Here is a 15,867-nt window from a genome sequence, read left to right as displayed (position 1 = left end):
TTAAATATTTACAAAAATAAAAAGGTATCTGACTGTATTTTATTTTATTGATCATGTTATGTTTAAATTGTAAATAGTTTAGGCCACTTGGGTATCTACATTTTTAGTCATGCAATAAAGGTTTGGTAGTCATTAATTCATCACCATTTTGAACAATGCCAGTAATACACAGTTAGATAAATTTATTTTTGTATTTTTAAGGAAATCCATGTAGACCTATCTATATTTAGGAAACAAAATGCAAATTTAAACTCCTGAATTAACTAATAATAACAAACAGTATTTCTGTTTTAATACGGAGTTACTCACAAAAAATTCTCGATTCAGTTTATCCCAAAATAATGCATTAAGAGTGTCATCGGAGTTAGTTTATCAAATTTTCCGCAGTTCTATAAAACTTGAAAATCATATTTTACACTTTAGATACCTACTACCTCAATAATAATACTTCTCCACTAATAAACTTCCTAACATAAATTTATGAAAAAAGGGGTATTATCAGCACTGTATATTATATCAATAAAAATTACTTCAGAGGAAAGACTTTCATGCCTCGTTAATATGTCAGATTTTGATGTTTTTTTTATCTGTAAGATTAGAGTTTTTTTGCACACCGTAAAGTGCACAAATTTTCTTTTAGTGTAAATAATGCTAAAAAAACAGGTTTTGAAAAGAACAAATTTTGTGTATTGTTGTAATCCATATTTTAGCTTTTGTAATTATATTTTTGAAAATCGTAAATATTGTTGTTTCATTAATCTGGCCTTAAAGTTGTTGTCTTTTACTAAATTAAAAAAAAAAAAAAAAATTATACTATTGTATTGGATGGCGTGATAATTTTTACTATAAACCGTGTGTTTTTATTAAAAACGCACTGGCTATATGACCCTAAATTCTAATAATTCTCATAATTAGAAATTTTAAGTGTACATAATGATCTTATTTTTGAACATAAAGATTCATCTTCATTATAATATAAATAATAGTTTCTGAATTATTAACTATGAGTGCCATAACAGGATTGACTACAATTATTATACCGACCAAACCTTTTTAGTTCAAATTAATATACCCAATATATGTATATCATTCTATCAATACTTACTGACATTTTTGATCAACATTTAATTTTAAATTGTTAATTTACTAAAAGTATTATAACTACTCCTTATCTGTGATAATAAAAATAAAATAAAAATCAGTACGTTTAGGTAAATATTACATACCTATTCGATTATGTATATATTTTATTATAAATGGAACTTAAAGTGTTAAACTATATGCACTAATCCACCAAGGATAAAAGTCGTTAGGCAATGGCTAATTTTCAATAAAAGATAAATGTTACATATTATGTGTAGTCTAAAACTTACTATAGTATATTTATAAATTATAGCATTATAGCCTTCGCTTCAGAGCAAAAGACATATTTATTCTTAGTACTTACATAAAGTTTAACAAAGCAAAAAGATTCATTATAAATTCAATTTATGCAGGTACTTAAAAACCACAAAAAAAAAAAAATCATTTACTTAATAATTTACAGGAAAAACATTTGTTCTCTTCCTGACTATCTTCCCTCTGTTATCTTTTTCCATTTCCACACTCCTTAAATGGCATAAAAATGTATTTGTAAATGCGATGGTCAATTAGTTATTGGTAAATTTTTTTAAATTCTTAATACATATCAAAATTGTTATAAATTCATGAGCTATTAAAAGGGAAATTCAGAATACTTGATGAATCATCATTATGAATCATCGGCTTATAATAAAATCATGCAAACGGATTTGCGTTAGGATTTTGTATTTATAAGATTAAATATAAAATATTTGTATAGACCAAACATCATATATATATAAAATTGTGTGAACACAAATAACTTATTATTTCAAGTCAAGAATTGTGGGTATATAATATATATTATTTAAGAAAAAAAAAACAGATGAATAATTTCAATATTTGTAAATCGATTTATGTATGGTATTTAAAGTGTTTTTTTTTATAAAACAAATAATACATTTAATTTAGAATAAGTTCAGATTAAGGAATGAAGCACCAAATAATTACTCGTTATCATAATTATTGTACTATAATAACAAATATTGTAGGTTCTGTTTAAAAAAACTTTCAAATTACTTAATGTATAGAAAATAATATTAACTTAAATTTTCAGATTATTATTATTAAATTTAAAATATCAATTGTCGTTTAAAAAAATGCTCACATAATAATTATACAAGTTATAAAGTTATAAAAATAATGATAGTTTGTTCGTTAGTTAATAAATTAATATTTAAACACAATATTATTTTTACGAATATTCCAGTATGGCAATGTTTATAAAAATTGTATGTGTCCTATTAACATTACTTTATAAGAGGTAATGAAATATAACAAAAATATTTTTATCTAAGTTTATAATATGTTAAAACTTCCTTTGATTTTATGAATTTTAATGGTTAGGTTTTAAATATCTCAAATGTTTTAAAGAGTGTTTACGTAGGTACCATTAATATAATATAAATAACACGATACCCAACTGTCTACATAATATTATTATCAAACATAGTTCGTATTCCCATCACTGAGAATTTCACCTCACTTTGAGCTGGTTCTACTTCGTTTCAAAAACAAATGTACGTATTATTGTTTTATGGTTAGAATTTAACATAAAATTACAAATATTTATGTATCATATTTTCAATTAAGTTAATACAATATTAAATGAAATGTATTTTTTAGAAACGCCAATAACTATAGTATAGTTAAGGCGAATAAATATTTTTTTTTTTTTAAATAGGTATACCTATTACCTAACCCATTGAAATAAGAAAATTAAGTAGGTACTGTAAGTTTAAAAACTATTGTTATGTTTAATAAGATATTGAATTTATATCCGATTATCAAATTCACTATAATGATTCTCTATAAGTGAGTTCTTCTTTAATAGCATTTTTTATTTACTATACATTTTCTGAATTTATTGTGAAGATATTGTTGTGATACTTTTTGGCAATGAAAACTCAATTCTACTGGTATGTATTCCCAAGAGTCATTAAACTTCCAAAATATATACCTACGAAGTTTTTTTTTTTTTTAGTATTGGTTCTGACTTCAGATAAAGTCAAATATTACATATTATACTAAATTATATAATATTTGTACGTATTATATTTAATTATTTTACACGTTTATTACGTTAAGAATTCATCATGAATTGAATGTTGGATAACTTTTTAAACTTATGATATGAATATGTCTATCGTAGTGCCATCTCAATTGTTTAAGACATAAGTATACGTACGTTTCAATAAATCTATTTACGTTACTTTAAAGCGTAAAACTTTTTTAGTTTTTAAGCGGATCGGTAAATGTATTTATTTAACAATAATATCTGTTTTTATATTATTTTTATTTTTGTGTCTGTCATCACACTTTGAAGCAGTAGAAATGATTTGATTTTCAATTTTAAGGGTATTTTCTGGTAGACAATTGGATTTAGTTGGTATTTTTGGAGGTCAAAAGGAAAAAAATATCCCGAGTACTTTCAAAACTACTTTTCACATTCGCAGTTAAAACTTTGTAAAATGTTCAGTTTATATAGTTTAGGTAAGCATAATACAAGGTTTCTTAGGTGTACCTGTAGTTAATATTGAACCTATAAAATATAAAAAAAATTGTGAATAATTTTTTTTTTAAACATTTTATGTTCAATTCTAACAATTTTATATATTTTATTGTGTTTCAAAAATATTTTTTTTAGAGGGATTTATAAGTTACGTATTATTATTTAAAACATTTAGATTTTTTGTATGCTTTTACCTATTTTATATTTATTACTATCTATAATTATTCATCATACGATTATAGTTTGGTATTTAGTTTTAAATGGAAAATAATAATCACTAAAATTTGAATTAATCTAATTTTATTAATCATAATTCATATTATTTATAATTTTCTATACATGAATGCATAACAAATATTATTTTTATAATATTTAGACTCGATTGTCGGAATATTGTTAAGATCCATAAAATTTATAACAAAAGAAATAATAAAAAATATGTAATAATGGTACACTTTATCATTTAATTTTCATTTGTCTTAAAATATTTAATGTTTAAATAGTTTTAATAAATTATCATCGTCAACAAGTTCAATTTAAATAATATACACAAAATAAAGTTAGTAATCAAACTAAATAAAAAACACAAATAAATACATACAATGAAGCAGGCAGGTAAAATAAATATAAGATATATAATAAATGCGTATAATATTATATAATTAATGAACAATAATAACTTTTTCATGCACTTTGCTGTATTATTTTAAAATTTTCCTATTTTAATTTTTTTTTTTATTTAAATAGCTCTCAGATTCTGTGTGTAGTTTGTCTTTCTAAGTTTTTTTTTTAATCTGAGCGGACCAATGAATGTATTTATTTTACAATGATGTTTGTACAAGAGAAGTTTTCGAAATAATGTTTCATCTTCAGTAGCCAAATAATAAAAAATTAAGGGAATTTTTGAGAAAATCGATTTTGGATATTGGTGTAACTCTAAAATGAATTACCGAAGATACGTGAAATTTTCACCGATTTTCTAAATTTGATAACATTTTCAAAATATCTCAAATAATTTGATTTATTTATAGACATTTAAAATTTAAAATTTTTTCTATGAATGTCAAAAATAATTTATTCTATTGGCAAAAAAACTTTAAAATTTAATAAAATGATTGATTAACTTTTATAACTAAGGGCTGAAATTTAAAACATGGTTTTATGCAAGTAGTTAATTCTGCAAAAAAAAAAATTTCTAAAAGCTATACAAAATTGGGTGAAATTACATAATATATAACCAGTAAAAACAATTTTAATTATATTGTTGTAATTTAAAAATATAATTCTAGGGTACTTGAAATTTCTAAAGTATACTTTATAGTCTAATTCTAATAGTTTATGTCATTAATTACTTGTATTAATAAGTTAGTACGTTGTATATATATTATCAGAATGACTGAGTGAGTTGGGTGCATAACAAATCTGATTTGATTAAATTGGAATTTATTTTATATACGTAGGTACCTAATTTATTTTGAAATAATAGCAATACAATTTATTTATTGTAGAATATCTAGACTGGTAATCTACCTCCGCTCAGAATCCTTTTTCATATACAATGATAATTTAAATTTAAAACCGTATGTTATTCCTTGGTTTGTGGACTGTATAATTTTGTTTTATGTTGAGGTTGGCAAAACTGTAATAGTTAGGAATTGGACATAGGAAACACTTCAATAAATGGTGATGGTGTTGACTACTATTCAAAAGCTATGGCAACACAAAATAATAATCAAAACAATAATGATTTGAATTTTGAATAAATAATTACTTAACTAACAACAAAAACAAACAACAATTTTGGTTACGGTGATACGGTCGGTATTACCACGGTCGTAATGCGCGGTGAAACCATGAACTAAGAAGATCTTATTATAATAATCTTCTTAGTCCATGGTGAGAACTGAACTTATCAATTACGGGCCGGTTACAACATAGAGTAATATTATTACTTTATGAGTCACAATTAATAAAAATATGATAATACAAACAATATAAATTGATATAGATGACAATAAACTAGATTTACAATCACCGTCCATTACAGTAACCCTGTTGTAACCGACTGACTGGCTACTGTACTGCAGAGCGACATCCATTTACCCTCTTTTTAGATTCTGAGCGGAGCGATGAATGTATTGATTTTATCATAATGTGTTTTTTTTTGTGTCTGTCATCACGTTTTGGGGCAGTAAAAGTGCTTCGACTTTTGACTTCAGTACCTCACTCGATCAGAAAATGAATCTAGTTAATACTTTTCTAAATAATCGAGAAAAACAAACTAAAAATTAAGGGAAAACGGGACATTTTACGCACAATCAGTTTTCGACAAAATCGATTATGGTTTTTGATGTAACTTTAAAACAAATGACTATAGATACATGAAATTCCACCAAATGTTTATATACATATATTCTATCCACCGTGCAATGTTCAAAAATTTTCGACTTAAGTTGAACTATTCATAGGTATTTGCAATTTTCGATCATTATTAGTTTTTTTAAAATTAATATCGATAAAAATTTATTTGTTAGGCAGAAAAGCTTGAAAATTTAGGCTCTTAAGCTATTGTTACAATTGCAGTTGAAAAATAAAATAAATTCAAAGTTACAATTTTTTTTTATAAGCATTCAAAGTTTGAATTTTGACAAAATACGTAAAAATCACAAAAATTCACAAATTATTTTAAGCTAGAAATTCATAAAAAATTTAATACAAGATTCCTAACAAGTTTTTCAATCTTTATCACAAATAAAAAGTCTACCGGAAATTTAAATTAAATTTTTATGAGCATTTGAAATTTAAATTTTTACAACATTGAATTTTCACTGGATTTCACATTTAGCGATTTTCTTATTTTGGTGTAATTCTAAAACAAATGACCGCAGATACTTGAAATTTTCAGTGAATGTTTATATAGGCGTTTTATATATTTTATAAAATTTTCAAAATATTTTGATTTGTTTTGAGCTGTTTACTGACATTTTAATTTTTCATCTTTTTCGGTTTTTTTTTCTTTAAATATCACAACTTTTTTTATAAGCATTCAAAGTTTGAATTTTGACAACATATTATGTGAAAATCACGAAAATTTCTAAATTATTTTATACTAGAAATTCATAAAAAATTTTCCTTTTATATCTAAAATTTGAAAATTTAATACAAGGCTCATAATATAATTTTACAATAGCAGTTGAAAAATAAAAGAAATATAAAGTCACAATTTTTGTTTATAAGCATATAAAGTTCAAATTTTGACTAAATACGTAAAAATTACGGCAATGTTCAAATTATTTTAAGCTAGAAATTCATAGAAATTTTCCTTTTTAAATATAAGATTTGAAAATTTAATACAAGGTTCCTAACATATTTTTACAATAGCAGTTGGAAAATAAAAGAAATACATAGTCACAATTTTTTTTTACAATCATTCAAATTTTAATTTTGACAACATACGTAAAAATCACGAAAATTCGCAAATTATTTTAAGCTAGAAATTCATAAAAAAAATTTAATTTTAAATCTAAGAGTTGAACATTTTTAATAATTTATAATATATCCTAGATAGATAAACCACCTTCGCTCAGAATCGTTTTTCGTATACAATGATATAATATCATTGGATTCAAATTTAATTCCATCCATTACAGTAACCCACTTGTAACCTACTGCACAGCAGATCGACATCCACTTTCCCGCTTTTTTTTTTTAACTCTTAGGCGTTAAGGAATTGTATGTATTATATTCAAAACGAGTTATTTCATCTTGTTAGAATAATCGTTCATATTTAATTATTTTTTTAAATAAAAGTTAGGTACTATTGAGGATTGTAGATTTATTCCACGTTTATTAAGATTATATCAGTTTTCCATTTACCTTTATGCATATTTTAAGCTAACAAACCAATGAAACCCATTTTTGGATAAAACAGCAGGATTTACCTATTAATACCCATTACTAAATTTTTAATTGTTATAAATTTATAATAGTTTATACAAGAAAACGATATTAAATAAAATTAGACCTAGTCTTAAATCATTTATTCTGACTCTGAATTATAATGTAATTTCTTCTTACCTTGAAAAAGGAGCATGTCAATTAAACATCAATCAATAACTAACTGATGAAATAGTTCTGTAAATTTATGGCCTTAAATTTCTAAGAGCTATTTTATTAATAAAATACTACTGTTTCAAGTTTTTAACAGCACAAAAACTCTGTGTAAGAGAAGTTAGAAGCTAGAAGTTACATAGGACTGAAATAATATATTATTTATATAATTATATTCCATAATGTTTTAGGGACTAGGTATGGTAATATAGAATATTATAATTTATGCTGAGAGACAATAAAATTCTGCTTTTACTTTTTGATTTTGTAAATAAGAAAATATAATAGAAAAATGCAAATATTTAAATTAAAAATGTGTAGTTTCTGATAAAATGTTATTATATTGAAACATTTTTGAAAATATATCTAAAGATAATTATTTTTTATTTATTCTATAGCATCCAAACAATTAATTTTTATTGAATCAGTTGAATATAGTTGTTACTCAAGCCTATGTCAAAGATTTTTAATGAATATATTAACGTTAGAGTTATTCCTTGATTACTAATGGATAACTAAAAACAAAACCTAATTACTGGTCAGGTGGCATTGCTTGGAGGCTTCCCATTCTATAATTAATGTTATTTTATGTCACCACACTTGCTGTATAGATTGTAAATATTATACTGTTTTAAGTAAATACAAAAAGAGTTATTCTTAACTTATATTACATAACTGTGGTTATGTAATGGTATTATATGAAATTAAAAATAAATGTTGTTACTATACTAAAAGTATTATGAGTAAGATAATTATTCCTTGTTTAAATTTTCAATCCTAAGCTATACAATTTAAACTTTTATAAACTTTTAGCAACTGAAGAATTTGTAAATTTTCAATTAAATAAATGTTGTCAAAATGTGTACTTTAAATAGTTCTAAAAAAAAACGTGCATATATTTAATATTTTCCAACTGCTATTATATAAAATTTTGGGAATTTTGTGTTAAAGTTTCAAGTTTTTTTACCTAACGGATAAAATTTTATTGACATTTATAGAATACAAAACTAAAAAACGGAAAATTTAAAAACTTCAAGAAGTTAAAAATCGAAGCATTATGTCGAAAACTTATCATTTACACAGACACAAAACATTGTAAAATCAATACATTCATTGCTCTGTTCAGAATCTAAAATATATTTTTTAACTTTTGTACCAAAACATTAAATTAAATTAAAATATGAAATATTTGTAGTTCTTATCTTTGTTAGTCTTTTTACAAAACCAGAATTTTGATATCTCCATTATTATGAGAGATATCGCAATGGTTAAATCATTACGGGACACCCTGTATTTATAAAAAAAAAAATAAGATGTCCGATCTTTCACTAGGTACATACCCTACAATTTCAGTTGGTTCTATTGAATAAGAAAAACTTGTCTGCAGTATGATAACAATGGTAAATCTATAGCACTTTATCGTTTACAATTTCCGCACAATATAGACTAGGTATTCAGGTTTCTTTTTTGCTAATTGGACTGTACATTGAATTTTTGTTTCCACAAAAATATATTTTGATAAACTTGGCTACTAGTTTTAGAAAATAATATAATATATATGTATTGTATACAACATATTCTCAAGCAAGTTTTTTTTATATTCATCCTGAGCACAATGTTTTATTTGTTACGACTATAAAGTGCTTTAACAAATCTCATGTTTATTGTTATTATTGTTACTATTGTTTTTTTTGTTATAAGATAACACATAGAAAACATTTTTTTATTAAAAAAAAATATTCTATTAATTTTTTTTTATCTTATCTATACACATTGAATCCTGATCTACCTTACATATTTTATATACGTAGGTACCTTTACATTCGAATGTCAATAAAATTAATTCGTAGAAGTTTTTATTTAAGTATAATATAATACATATTACATATAATACTCTACAATAATAAATTCAAAATAATGTATGAAAATAAAACAAAATGCTTAAAGGCTAAGCTATATTTTTATCCATCTTCTATTGAAAAAAAATGATTATCAGCCGAAACAGTAGCCATACTTCTGGCCATCAAGTCCATTAACAAAAATGAAAATTAAAAATATATTATTCTAAGTGACTCGTTAAGCTCCCTGCTCCCTCTTTGTGTAAAAAACAAATTTAATCATAGTGACATAGCAATATAAATTCAAAACAGATTAGAGGAAGCAAAAAAAGAAACAATACTATAATTCTGAATTGTATACCTGGACACATAAGAATAGATGGCAATGAAAGCGCAGATATACAAGCCAAACTTGCTATCCGCTCGAATGACGCACAATTCATAAACATTTCCCAGTACACTGAAGTAAGAAAACAAATTAGACAAAACAAAATCTCCCTTTGGCAAAACATATGGAACGTCCAAACAAACAAATTAAACCAAATTAAGAAAAAAAAAAACTATAAAAATATGAAAAATATGAAAAAGAAACTCAAAAATTAATATCACGAAAAAACAAAAAAAACCTGAATCGAGCTAGAACACTCAAAATTGACTCACGGATACTTGATAGCAAAAAACAAACCACCAATATGCCAAACATGTGGAACCATACATAGTAATTACAATTAAACACATTTTTGAAGAATGCAGAATATACCAACTACAAAGAAAAGAACAAAACATAAGCCACGACATCGGAATAAGTCTAGGTCCAAAACCTGAAAATGAATTCAACACAATAGAATTTTTCAAAACAATAAAAATAATAAACCTTCTGTAAGCCACAACTAAAATATTGTAAAATTATTTTAGATATATACCATATTTATTATTATCTAATTCTATGTAACTAAAAATATAATGCTAGTGGCCCGTGTTGTCAAAGTGGAAATTTATTTTTGTAAATTTCAAGATCAATAAAAAAAAAAAAATGATTATCTGATATATCAACATATTTTTTAGTGACTAGATTTTCAATTTTATAAATTATATAATACACACATATGCATATTAAAAAATTGTTTTTTTTTTTAACTACAAAATGGTTTTGAATTTCAAGCGTTTTATAAAAAATGTGTTGGTACCTAAGTAACTACAAGATCAAAATAGTATTACACATATATTTTTAAGTTTTCAATTATTTCAACCCAACATAACTAAAACTCAGAAAAAATAATATAAAAATTTCAATGTTTCAAATGCTTACAGTGTTTTGATATTTTAGTCTTGATATTTTTAAAATTGTTTACAGAAAATATCAATTTTAGTAAATATCGAATGCTTCAAGTTTTTATGTGATTAATATATGTTATATTGTTTATTAATATATATTTTTTATTCTTGGTACAATGTATGATATATATATATATATATATGTCATCATAAACATTTTATTTATTAGTTTACAAAAAATAAACATTAGTTACCTATATATAAATAAATACTATGGTTTTCTTATATGAGATTGTAGGTACTGTTATGAGCAGTTTTAGGTAAATAACAGTACATATCAATAAGTTTTAGAAAATCTTATGATTTAGTTAGTATTGCCTTAGTTTGCGCTAAGAGCTTCAAAGATGTTTTCATATATTCCTGTGCTTATCTAGTTCCCATAGTATCGTTTCAACAGTAGACAAGCAAGTGCTTGACTGTCAGACATTTTTCGAAGGCTTGGCACATTAAAGTTTCTTCCGCACATATTACGTAAATGGGATACATTTCAGTGACCTATACATAGCCACAAAAGTAGACAATAAATACTTCATATTTGCTGTTGAATGAATGAGGTTTCCAGTGTTTTTGATTTCTCTGAGTTTGTTATTTGGTATATGTCATCATTTGGATTCTTATGAATCGTGCAATTATACAATAGGTACCAACCAGTGGCGGCTCGTGTGCTCTGAAAGTGGGATGGCGATATAAAATTGCTTATTTATGGAAAGTATCGAACACAAATAATATTAATAATAATATTTTATTTTAATCTGTCCAATAGTTTAATACATATAAATTATAATAAATTTTTTTAGCACCGGCCCAGACAGAGGCTATTTTCTTTCCTCCAAAACCTGTCACTATCCTCACTTAACATTCTACTCAAAATATTCAACAACATCTGGATCAACTGCATCTTTCCAAAACAATGGAGAACATCTCATATAATCCCAATCCCTAAACCTGGCAAATGTCCTTTCGAAATCAATAACTATAGACCAATATCCCTTATAAATACAATGAGTAAAACGCTCGAAAGCATGATTAACTCCAGACTTAAATGGCATCTAGAAACCCTTAACCTCCTTTCACCACATCAATTCGGCTTCCGCAAAAACCGATCCACCTCAGATCCTCTGACAATCATCGACACCAGCATATGCAAGGCGCTTGAAAAAAAAACCACTTATTAATGGTATCCCTAGACATCGCAAAAGCTTACGACACTGTATGGGTACATAGAGTACTTTCTACGCTCCACAAATGGAATTTCAAAGGAAAAATACTCAACTTTATAAACAACTTCCTACCGACAGAACCTTTGAGGTCAAATTCAGACATACTCTTCCATCGACATTCGGAACAGAAAATGGATTGCCACAAGGATCTTCATTAAGTGTAACTCTTTTCTTAATAGCTATCAACGATATTAGAAAATACATAAAAGCACCCGTGAAAACTATATTATATGCCGATGACTGCAGCCTGTATCTCTCTGGATCTAACATCAAAACTACCAGCTCACTCATGCAAAAATCAATCGACAGCATCAGCCGATGGTCCTCAGAGACAGGATTCATTTTCTCCCCCTCAAAGTTCCAATCCATTTTATTCAATCGACAGAAGAAACCCCAAATTCTCGAGATAAAAATGCAAGGAAATACCCTCCCCAACACAAAAAGCCTCCGCCTTCTAGGATTAACATTCGATCACAAACTTTGGAAAGAACACATTAAAAAATTAATGCAACGTCATCCAAAAAACTAAATATAATCAAATCCGTGAGCCATTTTAAATGGGGTGCCGACCGCAAAACACTCTTAATCCTATACAACTCTTTGATACAATCGATATTAGACTACGGATCAATCATTTACAGCCTCGCCAACCGAAATACCCTGAAAACACTCAACACCGTACAAAACGCCGGCATCATGATGGCCATCAGAGCTTTCAAATCAAGTCCAATCGACAGTATGATGTGCGGAGCTCACTGCCTACCATTGAATATCAGACAAAAGTACCTAATTACAAAGTTCACAGCCAAAAAGATGTCTACTCCCCAAACTGGCTTAATAAGGACAATCTCAGAACCTTATCACGAACACCTCCTCAAACCGCTTTATATAAAGCTTCACGAAATCCTCGAAGAGATATCCTTCAACATCAGCAACATAAAACCAAAAGAAACGTTCCCAACAATCCCTCCATGGAACACGAATCACATAGAAGCCTACACCGAACTTACCAAATTCAACAAAAACAACACACCGCATAGTCTTATCATCAATACGTTCTACGAAATAATAAACACCAAATTCAAAAATTTCTACCACTTCTATACAGACGCCTCCAAAACAACTAATGAAACCGGTTTCGCCATTACCCACAGGGATGAAAATAGTCTTCACAAATTAGACCCTCGTTCCAGCATATACTCAGCAGAAACATTCGCCATACTTGAAGCCACATTAACCGCACTCTCCTCTAACCACGTTAAAGTTCTCATCTTAAGTGACTCTATGAGCGCGGTCACCTCAATAACCAACGTACATACAAATTGCAACCTCGCCCAAAGCATTCAAAACATAATCCTCTCAACCGACAAATCCATCAAACTCATGTGTGTTCCATCTCACATCGGCATCCCCGGTAATGAACTCGCTGACGAACTGGCGATGAAAGCTGCTAGCTCCCCGGACACCAAAATATACCCGCATGTAACATACGACGATGTAATCCGCGTCCTCAAAACGAAATTATACACCCTCCGGCAGAATCAATGGAAAAAACAATAAACTCAGACAAATAAAACCATTAACCAAAAAATGGCCGGACCCTCCAGTCAAGCTTACGCGACATGAAGAGACCATGATCGCCAGAGTACGCATCGGACATACCAGAATCACCCATTCCTATCTTATGCGTAGAGAGCTCAAACCCAGGTGTGAAACATGAAACTGCGAACTCACCGTTAAACATATATTCCTAGAATGCCCCACTTACCATAACGCTAGATCAAAAGCAAAAATAAACAACTCCTCACTCAAAGACGCACTCGGACCAGGACAAGAAAAAAACATAGTAAACTTCATCAAGATGGCTGACCTTACAACCAACATATTATAAGACAAGAACCAAAGACAGCACATCACAACTATCAAATCTCCATTATATTATAAATTAAACATGTAAACCATTGTAGGCTAATAAACTTTGTATTTGAAGCCTTTAATTAATAAAAAATAAAATAAAAATAAAAAAAATATATATTTTAAATTTTCAACACTTTTTATAGATAGAATTGATTAGAGTTACGACCGCACAAAGTAAATAATAAATACGCAAGTTCGGAATCCGTGCAGAACGGTCAACGGTCGATTAAAATCATCGCCCCGGCATCAGTATTATTAATAATAATTTTTATTTTTTAAATAAAAATAAAAATGTATTATTGTGTTCCCCCTTCTTAGTTTTTGTATTCCAACCATAGTAATGACGAGTGTTTTTTAACATCGCCCAAGCATCGAATATGCTGCTCGCCGGTCCCGGCAAATTGTTATTGGTTTTTGATTCTCAGAAGCTACAACGTCGAATGATTTATTTTTAAACTCCCATTATCTGATAATGTTTTCATAATATGTATTAGGTAGTGTAAATAAAGGAAACGCGATTTTTATTTTTGACAATATTATACTAAAATATAAATGAGAAATTTAATATTTAACTTATAAATTGGTAATAAATGACGATTCTAGAAGGGGGGGCGATCACCCCATCGCCCCTATCTACGAGCCACCACTGGACTACGAACTTTTCTATAGATATAAACGAGAGAGGAGTTTAGGTCCGTATTATCCGTCATAGAGTTATTAATCGTCACATCTGGTTGGTTACTACTAAGTCAACTTCCTCATTTCCATCGATTACCAAAATGGCCTGATGTACATATACAATACATATGTTATTGCTAGCTTTTTAATATATTTTTTTTAATTACCACGAAATAACAAAATAATCTGTGAGTATAAATAATTATTTTACGAGGAGATACCTATAGAATTTCGTTATAACTTGAACTTCAAATTCTCATTAAAAATGAATGTGGTTTAATGCAAAGCTTTGTTTTTACTTAATAATAATAAAAACTTACAAGAAATACTGTCTTAAATTGTCAAGCCTTCTCCATAGTTTACCGAAAGAATAATTTCAAAGAAAATTCAGTATATAGTAATATAATAATTACAGTCGTATTTTATTCGTTTACACATTTATCTTGAAAATCATTAATTGATATATTTTATTATGTTTATATTTATTTTATTATAGAGGATGGTTTAAACCAAAATTAAATAATTTGATTTATAAAATGGAAATTCTTTTCAATTAGAATAATATTGTATTTCCACAAATAAATTCATCTAGTAGCTTATTATCTCAATTGATATTGAATTTATCGCTTTAATAAACAATAAACATCTCAGTAAAATTACTATTAGACACTATAGTCTTATTTTGTTAACGTCAGATGGAATTTAATTTTCTAATTGTTATGACTTTGAAAATGGTATCTAAGAATTTGTTTTAAATTTTCCTCACAAATAATATTAAGTTCTTTATATTTATTTTTAATAAATAAAATATGTAGTACAAAATTCAGTAATATTTAATTTATGTTCTTTAAACAGAATAAAGAATATAAAGTTTATAAAAACTGATCGTAAATTTTCAAAATAAATTCTTTATGCATAACAATTATTTACTAAGATGTATAAAAAAATCGAAAAAAAAGAAATTTAATTTGTTGTGTAAAAAGGTAGGGGTGTATATCGTTAGTGTAATGGATGTGATAAATTAGATATCTTTAATAAATAAATTAGTAGGATGAAAGGTTGTGGGTTAAGACTTATTTATTATTACAATTAATAATTTATTTTTGTTTTTGTATGCATGTAATAATATTCAATCATT

The 15,867-nt window shown here is 26.7% G+C and overlaps 1 protein-coding gene and 1 pseudogene across 2 annotated transcripts in view; both read left to right on the top strand.

The window, feature by feature from the left end:
* LOC107166965 (cell surface glycoprotein CD200 receptor 1-like) overlaps nt 1-15,867 on the top strand; it is a 242,660-nt gene that overhangs the window by 92,085 nt on the left and 134,708 nt on the right. The window lies entirely within an intron of this gene.
* On the top strand, nt 12,873-13,854 carry LOC149057505 (uncharacterized; annotated as a pseudogene).

Source organism: Diuraphis noxia, unplaced genomic scaffold (genome assembly GCF_037042655.1).
Source record: "Diuraphis noxia isolate RWA-SAM2 unplaced genomic scaffold, SU_Dnox_SAM2 contig0003, whole genome shotgun sequence".
NCBI classification, from domain to species: domain Eukaryota; kingdom Metazoa; phylum Arthropoda; class Insecta; order Hemiptera; family Aphididae; genus Diuraphis; species Diuraphis noxia.
The sequence above is the reverse complement of the archived record's forward strand: the minus strand, read 5'-3'. Positions and strand labels throughout refer to the sequence as shown.